We start from the raw sequence: 15,626 nt of genomic DNA, 5'->3' as shown, positions 1-15,626 counted from the left end.
TATAATACACATACATGTGTGTGTATGTATATATATATGTATATGTATATATATGAATGAGAGCCATTCCCAAAAGATAAATGGTAAAAGAATATTAATAGGTAGTCCTCAAAAGAAGAAATGCAAACTCTCAACTACCATATACAAATCACTAAGAATAAAAGAAATGAACATTTCAACAACTTTACATCCATCTAATTGACCAAGATGACCAAAAAAAAGTTAATTTTTTAAAAGGGGTTTATGAGAACAGGTATACTCTTGCCCTGTTGGTGAAGTTATTCTGGAAAATAATTTGGAATTATGCCCAAAAAACATTAAATTAAGCATATCCTTTGACACAAAAATACCACTACGAGGCATATATGCCAAATAGGTCAAAGATAGAGGGAAAGGCTCCATATGTTGAGGCAAATAGTTGGTACAGTGGATAGTGTGTTGCATTTAGAGTCAAAAAGACCTAAGTTCATATCTTGCCTCAGACATTTAATAGCTATGTGGGCATACTCAAGTTACTTAACTTCCTTCAGCTTCAATTCACTCATCTATAAAAATAGAGGTAATGTCACCTACCTCATAAGTTTGTTGTAGGAATCAAATGAGATTATATATATAAAGTGATTTGTAAGCCTTAAAATGCCATAACAATGCTAGCTATTATAATCATGTACAAAAATAATGATAGCAGCACTTTTTGTTGTAGCAAAAACTAGAAACAAAGTAGACATCCGTCAATTGGGAAATGGCTGAACAAATTACGATATATGAATAGACTATTACTGCACCATTAGAAATAATGAAGAAAATGGATTCATGAATATGGAATAACTTGTATGACCCAATGCAGAATGAAGTGAATAGAATGAGAAAAATTTTTACATTGGCTACAGGAAATATCAAGGAAAACAACTTTGAAATACTAAAGAATTCTGATCAATACTGTCACCAATCTTAGTGCTAGAAGACTGACGATGAAGGATACTTCTCTTGGAACAGAGACGTAATACACTAAAGGTACGAGATGAGATGTACAGTTTCAGACACAGCTAATATGTGAATTTGTTTTGCTTGACTATACTTATTATTACAAGAGATAACTTAAATGGGAGAGAACAGTGTTGCATGGTTGTATGATGCCCAAAAAGAGAAGAAAAGGGGGAAAAGAATGTCAATTAACACTTTAAAATATTTAGAAAACAGAAGAGAAGTTCAGAAGGGGTCACAGACAAGTCGCTGTTTTGTTACTATTGCAATAAATTTAATATATACTTTTTAAAATTGTATGTAATAATTTGTATATTACATTTGTATAATAACTTATAATAGTTTCCTGTATAATACTCTTTTTCTATTCTTCATATGTTGAAATGTTCGTGTTTGTTGATATTTTAATACATAATAAAAAAAAGATTTTTTTTAACTCAGTACATATGAAGCCTTTTTTTTTAAATTTCCCTTTGTTATGTGCTAATTCCCAATAAGAACCAGGAGATGGCAGCATTGTAAAAGACGGTCATAATTCTAGCAAGTCCTATGTTCAAATTCTATACTACAGATAGACAAAGCAGTTCCAAGTTAGAATAAACACATTTTTTTAAAGGAAATAACCTTTAGAAAGCAAGGCTTAATCCATAAAACTTTAATTTCCAGAATTTATTGGGAACTGATATTAAGATCTCCAGTTTTCAATGGAGAAACCATATAAACAGTTTACATATAAGAGAAAATATAAATAAAAGACAAATGTTCAACTTCATTAATAACTAAGGAAGTTTGAATTAAAATTATCTATGAAGTATGCCCTGATACCTATTACATTAGCAATAATATAAAGATGATAATGCCCAACGTAACATAAATGTGAGGGAAAAGCCACCAATGATGTTGACACGATGATGACAAAATAAATTGCTGCACTTTGAAGAATTCAATCTAACACCCATTACACTGATGCCCTTTTAAACAATCTGACCTCCCATTTCATTAATTTCTTCAACTCCTAAGACCCCCATCTTCAATCTACCTCAGCTACCCATAGGAATGATCACACAAGAATTCAACACCCCCTCTCACCATAGTCTACCTGAAGGATCATGAACTCTGAAATTATCATCATGATCATCATCAACAAGCATTAAGCCCCTGTAAGGTGCCAGGCATCTTGCTAATTGCTGGTTGCACAAAGAAAGGCAAAAACATATTCTCTGCCCTCAAGGCATTCTAATATATGCAGATGTATTCTCATATATGCAAACAACATAGGATAATATACAAACAATACAGTATATAAACAGTGTAACTAGGAGGCAATCTTATAGAGAAGGAAGGGGAGGAGGAGGAAGAGAGTCTTCTTCCAAAGGGTGAGGTCTCAGTTTAGCCTTGAAGGAAGCCAGGAGGCAGAGATGAGGAAGAAGCAGATTCCAGGCATGAGGGACAGCCAGTAAAAAAGCAATCTGGAGATGGAGTGTTGTTCCAGAGAAACAGCAAGTGTTGTTCCAGAGAAACAAAATATCAATGGATCATGGATTCTGTGGAGGGGAGAAAAGTGTAAGACTAGAAAGATAGAAAGGAGTCAAGTTGTGAATGGTATGCTTCAAGATCACATTAGGCAGCTGAGTGGAGGATCTACTGGAGTAAAAAGAGACTTGGAGGGAGGACCAACCAGTAGGCTATAGAAAAAGTTCAGAAATGAAATGATGAGGGTGGCAGCTGTGTGAGAGGAGAAAAGAGGAGATATAGGAGGGATGTTATAAAGAAAGAAATGACAAGATTTGGTAATAGTTGGTCAATAAACATTAATAGATTGGATAAGTTTTATGTCCTTTGTTCTCAAAGAAGACCATGACATCAGGAAGGTAATTGTATGACTTGCAAGTGAATTGGATTTAAGTGAGAGAGGGCAATGCAAACTCACCAGCCTCACTTTCTCCTCCACAGCCATCTGGGTCCAGTGGCAAGATATAGATCAAGACAACTGAAAATGGCCGGGATGAAGTGGGAGACCTAGGCCTTTTTAGTTAAAGTCTTTCTGAATTCTCACTTTGACTGAGGAGGTTCAGTGATTAAAGCTAGGTAAGAAATGAGCCAAGGAATGGCCTCTTTTACCTAATCAAAAACAAAATTGATCTGAGAAGGGAAGACCTTCAGTGTTCTTGGCCAAAATAGAAAAAATTGCTATTTACATTCACTCTGAGCCATCAAGACCCAAACAATGACCACTCAGTGAGGCTTGGGCTGGGGCTCATTGTTAGACAATCAATGAAAGCCAGAGGGAATTGGGTTTAAGGCATGGTCTTTAAGAAAGAAATCTAGCCCATAAACCCCAAGATATCTTGCTAGGTTTCAGCCATCAAAATTTATATTCCTTTGGGTAAAGCACCTATGTGGACTGAGGGAGAGGAAGGAGGGGAGGGGGGAGGGAAAAGAAGAAAAGGAAAGAGAGGGGGAAGAGAGGGAAGGAGGAAGGAAGGAAAGAAGGAAAGAAGGAAGGAAGGAAAGAAAGAGCTGCATTGCCCAACTGGAACTGCACTGAGCCAGCAGGGCAGCTTAGACTACTCACAAGTTATTGTTTGTTCTTCATTCTTGAAGAAGACCATGACATGAAGGTGATTTCATGACTTGCAAGTGAATTGGATTTAAGTTTAAATTTAAATTTAAGGATTTAAGGTACTTTTTTTTTGAGTTCCACTTCTGAGCCAAGATGGCGGAGTAAGAAGTAAATTGCTCTCACCCTCCCTTATTGACCTCTAAAAGCCCAGAAAATATCAACTCAGGAAAAACCCTGAGCCAGCAAAAAAGACAGGGCACAGCAATCTTGTAGTCCAGGAAGCTTAGGGGATTAACAGGAAAGGCCCCTCTCGCTTTGGGGGAGGACTAGAGTATAGGACTGGAGGTGTCCCAGCAAGCCAGGGGCAAGCCCTACCTCAGTATACCAGGGAGAGATCCTGAGACCCAGGTTGGTGGAGCAGGCAAGTGCCAACACCAGGACCCCTGAGTGCAGGAAAAGAAGCTTGGGTAAGTGCTCCCTTCACTTCAGCAGGAGAACTCAACATTTTTTTTTTAAGTTAGGAAATAGACAAGCACCATGAACAAAAAGCAGAAACAGAAAATGATCGTAGATTCTTATTTAAAGGGAAGATCAAGACACAAATTCAGAAGAGGACAATGTTGTCAATATACCCACATCTGAAACCTCAAAGGTAAATATGAACTGGTTTCAAGCCCAAAAGGTCTTCTTAGAATAGCTCAAGAAGGATTTTAAAAGTCAAATAAAAGAGGTAGAAGAAAAATTGGGAAAAGAAATGAGAGGTATGCAAGAAAGAATCAAAAGCTTGGAAAAGGAGGGACAAAAATTAACTGTAGAAAACAAGTTCTTAAAAAGTAGAATTGGCCAAATGGAAAAGAAGGCACAAAAATTCAATGAAGAGAAGAACTCCTTAAAAAGTAAAATGGGCCAAGGCAGCTAGATGGCACAGTGGATAGAGCACTGGCCCTGGAGTCAAGAGGACCTGAGTTCAAATCCAGTCTCAGACACATGATACTCACTCGCTGTATGACCCTGGGCAAGTCACTTAACCCTGATTATCTCGCCAAAAAAAAAAAAATTAAAGAAAAAGTAAAATGGGTCAAATGGAAAAGGAGGTACAAAATCTAATAGAAGAAAACAACTTATTAAAAATTAGAATGGGACAAGTAGAAGCTAATGACTCTATGAGAGAACAAGAATCAGTCAAACAGAAACAAAAGAATGAAAAAAAAATAGAAGAAAACATAAAATATCTCATTGGTAAAACAACTGACCTGGAAAATAGATCCAGGAGAGACAATTTAAAAATTATTGGTCTACCTGAAAACCATGATGAAAAAAGAAAACTACCCTGAGGTCCTAGAACCAGAGGGTAAATTACTCATCAAAAGAATCCACTGATCACCTCCTGAAAGAGATTCCAAATTGAAAACACCAAGGAATATTGTAGCCAAATTCCAAAATTACCAGATCAAAGAGAAAATATTGCAAGCAGCCAGAAAGAAACAATTTAAATATCATGGAATCACAGTCAGGATTATGCAGGACCTTGCAGCTTCTACATTAAAAGACCATAGGGCAAAGGAGCTTGGATTACAACCAAGGATCAACTACCCAGCAAAAATTAGCATAATCTTTCAGGGAAGAAGATGGACATTCAATGAAATAGGGGACTTCCAAACGTTCCTGATGAAAAGACCAGAGCTTAATAGAAAATTTGACCTTCAAATACAAGACTCAAAAGAGGCATAAAAAGGTAAACAGGAAAGAAAATATATATATATATTATTAATAAGGGCAAACTGTTTACATCCCTACAAGGGAAGATGACACTTGTAACTCTTGAGAACTGTGATGTTATTATGACATTTAAAAGGGGGCATACTTAAACAGAGGGCATGAATATAAGTTGACTTTGATGTGACGGTAAAAAATATAATTAAGTGGTGAAAAGGGATTGTACTGGGAGAAGATGAAAGGAGGAGGCAGACAAGGATAAATTATATCACATGAAAAGGCACAAAAACCTAATACAGTAGAGGGAAAGAAAGGAGGGAGATGAGCATTGTTTGAACTTTACTCCCATCAGATTTGGTTCAAAGAGGGAATAACATAATCAGTTAGGCATAGAAATTTAACTTATCCTATAGGAAGTAGGAGGGGAAAGTGAAAAGAAAAGGAAGGGGGTGAATATAAGGGAAGAAAGAAGTAGATAGGATAAAGGGGAAGAAAAGGGAGGGGGCTAATAGAAAGGAGAGTAGACTGAGGGAGGCAGTGATTGAAAGCAAAACTCTACTGAGGAGGGAAAGAGAGAAAGGAGAAAGAAAAGTATAAATGGGGGTGGGGAGAATAGGGTGGAGAGGAAGACACAGGTAGTAATCATAACTGTGAATGTGAATGGGATGAACTCTCCCATAAAATAGAAACATAACAGAGTGGATTAAGAACCATAATCTTGCAATGTGTTGCTTACAAGAAACACATTTGAAGCAGAGGAATACACACAGAGTAAAGGTAAAAGGCTGGAGCACAATATATTATGCTTCAGCTGAAATTAAAAAAAAAAAGCAGGAGTAGCAATCCTAATCTCAGACAAAGCAAAAGCAAACTAGATCTAATTTAAAAAGATAAGGAAGGATTTAAGTGAGAGAGGGCTGTGCAAAGTCACCAGCCTCACTTTCTCCTCCTGAACCATCTAGATCCAGTGGCAAGATATAGATCAGGACAACTGGAGATAGCCTCAGATTGAGTAGGGTGAGTGCAAATTAGGAGTTGTGGATGACACTAACATTGCAAACCTGAGTGACTGAAAGTATCACAGAAATTCATTTCTGATCATAATCTCCTACCCACTTCCACTTCTCTGCCTTACTCCCCTTTAATATATTCTTCATCCTCACAATGACTTCCCCTCCTTCTATTCATTCCTGTTCTCACAGTCCATCCATCAGCCCTGCTCTCACCCACTTCCCTCTTTTCACAAAGCTGACCCTAGAGTTAATCAGTTCAACAAGGAACCATCTTTAACATTTGCATCCCTTCCTCCCTTACTTTTAACCTACTCATGTGCTGCCATTATTTAACCTTGGGATGCTTTGACCATCCTTCTCTGCTCCTACTCCCAAAGAGTTACTCCCAGAAAGTCCCAAAACTGAGGGACTTGCTCCATGACAAATTCATCCCAATTAATTATCTTCTGACTACTGGACAAAAATCCTTTTATTTAACCCTGATTCTTTTCCATGTTCCCTGTAGCAGCTTCACTAAACCTTATCTTCCTTCCTCAAGCTTTCCCCACCATACTTTCTTCCCTTCCCTCTCAGCAGCACCTTACCTCATACTTTTTTGAGAAATCTCTTCACCCCAAACCAAAAAACTCCCACATACTTTTACTAGTCCCTTTCCTTTGCTATAATCTTCAAGGAATAATTGACCCTTTTCCTTGCGAAAGATATTGATGTCCTTGACCCCATCTCGTTCCATCTCTACCAGGATTTTGTTCCAGTAACCATTCCCTCCCTCTCATTCTTTTTCAGTCTCTTTCTCTCTTTATACTACTCAAATGTTAGGGTGTCTCATATCCCCCCCCAAAAAAAACCCTACACCAACCCCCAAACTATCATTCTATATTTTTCCATCCTTTAACCAACAAACTCATAGAAAATATTATCTACTTTCACTGACTACAACTTCTCATCACCCACTCATTTCATAAACTCTTACAATCAGGCTTCCCACTATACTGAATGCTATACTTTTCATTATACTGTATATGAAACTCCTCTCTCCAACAAACCAATAATTTTTTAAATGCAATTTCTAAAAGGCTTTTTAAGTTTTCTTCCTCATCAAACCCTCTATAGTTTTTGACACTGTCATCATCCTCTTTTCCTGGATATCTCTCCTTCCTTGACTTCCATGACACTGCTCTTTTCTGGTTCTCTTCCTACTTTTTAGGACACTTTTTTGAGTCTCTTTTGCTGGTTATATATGTCCCAACTTCTAATTGCACATGGCAACTACCCCAATCACTTGCAGATCGCCCAAGTAGGTTAGAGATGGTAACCTTTGTACCACTTTCCCACCATTATTTCTTTTCCTATGCTCTTCCTCTAGCAATTTTTTTCAGTCCCTGCAAAACACAACTGGCACATAGGTTGGATTAGTAAGTACACAAGAGTGATAATGACAATTGTCAATTAGAACAGAACATAGTCACAGGTAATCATTGCATATGTAGATATATATGCAGATATGTAACATTCACATTGAAGTTGCATTCTCAAGGTCAGACATATAAACGTATGTAGAAGCATAGTAAATGGCTAGTAAAGTAACACACTGTACATTAAATACACAAGTCATATGTAAAATACATCATGGAACAAGCTTGCCTACTGTAGACCAAATGCAGAGGTAGTTTAAGGTTTTTTTCTCCTCCCAATATTGCCCGTGCCAGGCTTTTCATGTTCCTAAGATTAGCTTGAAGGGTCTATGGGGTGACAGAAAGGACTAGCACCTCTGGTATAAGGACTTGATTAGCCTTTTCAGGGCTGCTCATCCACCTTTGGTGTCCACCTTTCACCTAACTCTCACCTGTGGCTCCAAGAAGCTATAACATGTGCAGCAGCCATACTCCAATAAGCCATCTCAGTAGATGGGCTACACCAGGCTGAAAGTAACTGATATTCCTCAAATCTGTCATTGAGTTAGGTGAGTGTCTACCCCAAGTGTGTGAAGACTTTCTCCAGTGGAATAGGCAGATGGGAACATTTGTTCCAACAGCCATAAAGGCAGCTAAGCTCAGTCAAGCATCAAAGATGCCAAGGTCTTTGTCTTGCCACTGGACTTCTATGACTCAGAAAGAGAGAGTGAGGCTGATCACTTTGTACAACTCTGTTTCACTTAAAATCTAATTCATGGGCAACTCAAAACATCACCTGGGATATTACTGGTCCTCTTCAAAAATGAAGGACAAACAACAACAACATACAGGACATAAACAGTGTAATTGGGAGGTAATCTTCTCTCAAAGGAAGGGGTAGAGGTAAAACTAAGTTAAAACTCTAATCACAGTGCTGAGGTTTCGATGTTTGGGGTGCTGGGACCCCAAAATCATGACACATGGGTCCTGCCCAAATGAATTTGACCCAAGTCTTTTTTCAGCCAAAGACAAGTTTTATAAAAGATGAACTACACATGCCAGACTCTTAAGGAATCTGAACATTAGTGGTGCTCATAAGGACAAGTGGGCATGAGGAAGTCTCAGCCCCTAAATGGGGGCCAGGATGGGGCCAAGTAATTTGGAGTGACTGGAGGAGGGCTTGGAGGAGGATCTTGAAGCTGGGGTGACTGGGAAAGGAGTTTAGGGAGAATCCCTATGGGAGTGTCTGGGAGGTTGAATGGGGTCATCCAGGAATAGACAATGAAGGGCTAGGCTTTATTGGGGTAACAAAGAACTGGAAGATAGGGGGTCTGGATAAGATCAAGGATGGGAAATATAATGAGGGCTATAGATAATAGAGGACTAGGCTTAATTAGGGCATCAAAAAACCAGGGAAAAGGGCCCAGGGATAAGGAAGAACTGGTCTATCAGAATAAGAATAAGAATGATTTCAGGGGAGTGCTATACTTCCTTGAACAGGCAAATGAGTTCAAGGAAAGTTTAAGGGTTTTCTGGGGCCCATAGACAAATGAGACCCAAATTCTTTTTGGGGTGGGGGCAAAGATCTTGGCTTGGGCCCATACCCCATCAATAGGACTAAAGATTCAGAGCTATAAGGGACCTTAGAGACCCTGAGGACAAGACTTATGTTTCTTAGATTGTATCATGTTTCATAGAATTTCATCACACAATTGCACCTACCATCAATCATCCATGGAGAAAGGAGAGAGGGAAGATTGGTGCAACATAATAAAATTTGTAGCCACTGGTAGTATTCTCCAGTAGAAGAGTCATACATAGCTGCACTTTCATGTGTTCATAGTCCAGCTTCATGATTGTCAGAAATCTCCCTCTCCCTTCTGTTACCATGATTTGGGATACATATGATCTAGAAAATAGGGCATCTACATCTGCAACAGACCTTCTCAGTTGGCAATACATACTGAACTAAGAGTTGACTAATGCCATTCCATCACAGGCAGCATCCAAACTGATATTTGTCAAAATATGTGAATCAATCACTGCTCATCTAAATTTGAAATTGAGCTTCATACACATAGTCTCGCAACATAACTGTAGCAGCTGACTTCAAAACCATAGACCCTGACTTATGGACAGAATAGTGAGCCTTACTATCAGTGAGTCCTCTACTGACAAAAGTAATATTCCTCTGGTGGCTATCACTCTTTCATTATAAAATTGCTCCCAGGCTTTCTAGGCTGGCATAAGAATGAAGCACAAGGGGCTTGCTTAAGTGTGCAAAAGCCACTAATGGTGTGCTAAAGCATACAGAGAACCCATCAAACCACCCAAGTTCCCTCTTTAAGCCACACATTACAAAGTAATATTAGGAGGATGCTCTAGTCTAAAAGCCCTTCTGGACGTACTTGAATTGAAGAAACCTTACTAGTACTTAGTCAAACTTCTAGGAAAGCCTTTCCCTTCTTTTTCCAAGTTCCAACCATTGTGTTAGGAAACTATATAAAAAGGTTCATAATAAACTTTAAGTTTCTGGAAAATGGAGTTAGGAGAGAGGAGATATAACAAGACAGAATTGGAAATTAGAAGACTTAGTCTTCTCCACCCTTGACTGGATTGGATGGTTTAATAAATTATTCTCTAGGATACAAGATATTTTAAGTGACTAATGTTCTGTTTGATGAAGCAAACTTTTTTAAATTCTATTTTATTTTATTTTCAGTTCTGAACTCTCTCCTCTTCCTCAAAGGGTTAGATAGAAAGTGTCTTACTCTGGGAGAATGAGGCCAGATCGATAGTGACTACAGATACATTAACCTTTTAGTGTACATAATTTTGCTATTTGTATATTCATTGCTATATTCATGTTGTTATTATATATACCTTCTGATATTACTTTGCATTGCTTTTTATGCATATTTACCTGTATTGATATGTATGTAATATACCTTGTGTATAATTTAGAATTGTAGTCATTAGAGAACAATTCAGAATTTGAAATTCTGTAAAAATATGTTCCTTCACACCCCAGTTGATTTCCTAGTGATAGCAAATATTTACCTGGGGTAAAGGGTAAGGGGGTTGATCTTTCATTTTCCTAATCACTGAAAAGAAGCCAGATAATAGGGTGCTAAACTGACTGTAAAATGCTGAGTATCCCTTTAAGATACTCAGATTAGTTGCTTGAGTGAAAGAAAATGAAGTAACAATATAGGATGAAGAATGATAAATTGTGACTTGGGGGACACTTAAAAGTCAGTTCAGTGAGTCTGGGAAGCAGATTCAAAGAGGAGTCCAGATTCTGAAAGGACAAAAGAAATATGGAGCTGGAAAAGCTACAAGAATCTATGTGGAGTTGAGAGAGAAGAATCCTAAGCACAAGCAACTGGTAAAAGAAAAATATAAACCTCTGGAAGTGAGATTAGTTGGACTGATTGGCAATGAAGAATGTAGGGACAGATGGATCAAGTCACTTCAAAATACTAGTGAAGCTTTCCATCAAAGGCATAAAACATTCAAAAATGCTATAGCAAAAGATAATGATATATACTTGGAGATTCCAGAAAATGAAGTATTAATCCTGTATTTCTTTTAGCCCTTGGAGCTCTTGAATAGGATCCTAAAGCCTTTTCCTTGGGGATATGAGGAAAATTTGTTTACCTTCTTTTGTTTTAAATGTTTAATTTGCCTTTAAAAGTCTTTATAATCTTCAGCAATTGATAAGGTTGTACAGCCCTAGGGGGAGGTGGAGAGAGACAAAGAGACCTAGACAGAGATAGAGACTGATCTAACACTGAGGTATTTTACCAGAAATGCTACCTCAGAGGGCTCAGAGGCAACAAGATAAAGAGAATTACAAATCCTTTGATACTGCTTCCCAGAAGTAGGAGCATTTACACCAGTTAAATCCATTCAGTAGTACTGTGAGGAGCACTATTCCCTTTAACACTGATACTTAAGGCTTATAGGATTATTCTACCCAAAAAATTATAAATTATAAAACCTGGGTGAAAAAACTAATAAAAACATAAAGGAAGAAATAATACAATGGAATTTCCTAGATGCACTGAAAAAAAGCAGAGATCCAAATGGATTATTGTAAGAATCAAATGAATCAACTTACATAAAGTACTTTGCAAACCATAAAGCACTTTATCTTAATTTTAATTCTTGTATATTCATTACATATACCATATTGATTATTATAAAAATCATAATTCCATTCACAGTATGTAACAAGTAGTTTGCCATTTCATATGGAATCCTGTTTTGCTTTTTGTGTTCTGAAATGAGTATATTTGTTAATAATTGTCAAATTCATAATAAAAATAATTTTTAATTTTAAAAAGCAAAAGCAATTTGGATAATTCCTAAAATAACATCCAGCAGAGTTAAGACCAATCATCCATTGAAAATGACTTTCAACAAAGAGGAATCATTGGAAATTTTTCTCCAAAAGAAACTAAAGGTAAATAGGATATTCAATATGCAAAACTTTCAAAGACTAAAAATAAGAAAAGGCAAAGAATATAGTTAGCAAAGACTAACCAATTGAATAAATTCTCTCATATCTCTAGAATAAGACAAAATTATAATGTTTTTAAAACCCTCACATTGGTCAAGTGACAGAATAAAGAACAGCATATGTGTTAGGGGAAGGGGAGAAGAAAGAAATGAATGAATATCCCATGAATTAACATTAAAAATTCCTTCATAAATGAGTTAATATTTTGGTTGGAGGAAAGGACACATGGGTAACACAAAGGGAAGTCACTTGAAAAAGCAAAGTGGAGACAAGAGACAGAGACAAGAAAACTAATGATTTAGGAGAAGAAATCTTTCCATCAAATAGCTATGAGAAAAGTCAGAAATCAAAGATATATGAAGTGTTGCAAAACATCTTTGCGCAGTTTTAATCTTTAATAGCTTAAGCTTCAAGTTTTAATAGCTTAAAACTGCACTAAGAGTTTTAGGACACATGCTAAAGGGAATTAACAAAAATACATAACCAAAAGCCACACCCCAATATATGTGTCAAAAGATATGAAAAATAGATCTCAAAAGAAAAAGATTTCTATTAACATGAGAGACTGTTCCAAATTACTAATAATTAATCAAAATTAATAAATTAGATGTTAATAGTCAGTGATAGTAGGACTGTGAGGAAGATAAATGGACACTAATACACTTACAGTGAGTTATGAACTGATTCAGTCACTCTGGAAAACAAGTTGAAATGATCCTAAAAAAAAAGTGACTAAAATTTCCATATCTTTTGTCCTGCTGCTACAAATAGACCCCAAAGATGTCCAAATCATGACTTGGTTTTATCATTTTGTTAATGGTGTAAACTTAAGAAGGTTATGGAGAAAAATTTAAAATGTAAATTAAACTTAAAAGTTTTTCATGCATACATTTTTTTCATAGAGCCAGTTGTTAAGTTCCAATACATCCCTGCTTGACTCCCTTCCCGCCAAATGCCAGTTACATAAAGTTACATACCACACACAACAAATAGCAAATAAGTCCATTTAACCAAAACAACAACAACAAAAAGAAATCAGAAGAGGTATACAATTAGGAAATACCAAACAATACTTAGAGTGAATGAGTTTCACATATGCATACACATGTCCACACACACACACACACACACACACACACACACACACACAAACACACCAACCACCTGGAGTGAGAAAGCTTAACTAAGAGAGAGAGAGAATCTCAGATCTCATCCCAGGGGAAATGCCCTGAAGTCTCTAATGTAGTAAATAAGCTGGCAATAAGGACATGATCAAGGTGCTAGCTCCTCTACATGTCAACCTCTTCCCAGTCTCTCTCTCTGTAGAGAATCTGAAACTTTGCGCCTTCTCTCTCAAAGCTGGAAGCTAGAAGACAAAATCTGTCCTTTCTCAAGGACTCACAAACTCCACCTCTCACACAGTCAAGGAGTACTGAGCAATCAATCTCCACCAATGAAGAGAATTTTATGCAAATGTAATTTGAGCCTCAGGTTACAAATGTAATGAGAAATCACCGTGGCATAAGAAATAAATGAATATGAAAAATTCAGGGAAACTTGGGAAGACTTAAATGGACTAATAAAAAGTAAAGTAAGCAAAACCAGGAGTTCTGCATACACAATGAGTGCAACAATGCAATCAGAAAAAAAAAAACACAATAAAATGGAATTGAATGATGCAATTATAAAGACAAAGTTTGATCCTGTACAAGAAGTAAAAATATGCCATTTCCTCTCTTTCTTACAGTGGTGGGGCAATAATATAGGTGTGGAATATTGATTATACTTTCAGACATAACCAATGTATTGATTGGTTTTGTGAAACTGCTTCCATTCTCTTTATAAAAAGGGGGGGGCAGCTAGGTGGCACAGTGGATAGAACACCAGCCCTGAAGTCAGGAGGACCTGAGTTCAAATCCAGCCTCAGACACACAACACTCACTAGCTGTGTGACTCGGGGCAACTCACTTAACCCCAATAGCCCTCACCAAAAAAATAAATAAACAAATAAACAAATAAATAAATAAAACTGTCACAAGAGATGATTCACTGATTTGGGGAGACAGGAAAAATAGAATCAGAAATTAATGGGACATCAAAAAAAATGACAACAATTTAAAATGAGGGGGAAAAACTGAACACTGTGAATATCCAAAATTGACCCTAGAACAAAAGGTGAGAAAATGAACCCTATCCCACCCTCTTTCCATTGGGGAGTGGAAGTACTGTGGTTGTAGAATGCTTCGTATGCTCTCAGACCCAGTCAATATGTCTGTCAGTTTTGCTGAACTCATTTCTCTTTCTCTTCTAATCTTTGTTACAGGGAAGAGAATAGGGAGACAGAAATGTAGATATAGATGTAGACACAGGTATAGCTGCAGATAAAGATGTGGGTGTGAGTGTAGGCATAGGTGTAGGTGTAGAGGTAGAAAAAGACATAGATAAAAATGTGGACATAGATATAGATATATATATCTATGTTAGGTAGCACAGTAAATAAAGTGCTAGATTTGGAGTCAGGAAGACCCGAGTTCAAATCTTGCCTGAGACACTTACTTGCTAGATGAATCATGACCTCTCGCAGTCTCAATTTCCTAATCTAAATGGATATAATAATAAAACCTCCCCCCAGGGTTGTTTTAAGGATAAAATAAGATAACATATACAAAATCCTATACAAACCTTAAAGTACTATATAAATCAAAGCAAAATGCCAATTCTATTTTGATCTTGCACATATATAAAGAATGGGGAATACTGAAACCCAGACAGCATGCCAACCAGAATCACCAAGTTAAATTTTTCTACTATGCATTGAGCTGTGTGCCAGCCAGCTCACCATTCCCCATGACCCAAGTGTTACAGAGTAACCTATGAGCTTTGTTATGGTGGAATAAAAACAAATTATTTCATTAGCATTGTGTGTGGTTGCAGAAACAAACCAGAAGCAAGGCTTTTGGTAAAGGACAATGTCAATTGGTTTCTACACAATTTATATACAATTTGGAGGAAGTGAAAAAGAAGATTATAGGGATTGAGATACCTGGTTTCTTATTGGTGGAGAGGATTAAGAAACACTGAGGTGCGAGGGAGAGGGGTAGTTTTATGACACTTCTTAAGTTGGTTGACCTTTGGAAGGGGGAGTAATCTTGTGACTTTTCCAAAATCAGTTGACTTACAAGCATCTGAAACTCAGCATTACAAAAATCTTCTCCTCTTACTATATGTTACTGGAAAAACCATAGCTTTGAATCCACAACCTTTGTTGGCAAGGTGATGGTTCTGCTCTTTAGTATGCTGACCAGATTTGCCATAGCTTTCCTTCCAAGAAGCAAGCATCTTTTAATTTCATGGCTATACTCACCACCTGCAGTGATCTTTGAGCCCAAGAATATAAAATCTGACACTGCTTCCATTTTTTCTCCCTATAT

This window comes from Vombatus ursinus, unplaced genomic scaffold (assembly GCF_900497805.2).
Source record: "Vombatus ursinus unplaced genomic scaffold, bare-nosed wombat genome assembly UNPS02011431.1, whole genome shotgun sequence".
NCBI classification, from domain to species: Eukaryota; Metazoa; Chordata; class Mammalia; order Diprotodontia; family Vombatidae; genus Vombatus; species Vombatus ursinus.
This window is presented reverse-complemented; position numbering follows the sequence as displayed.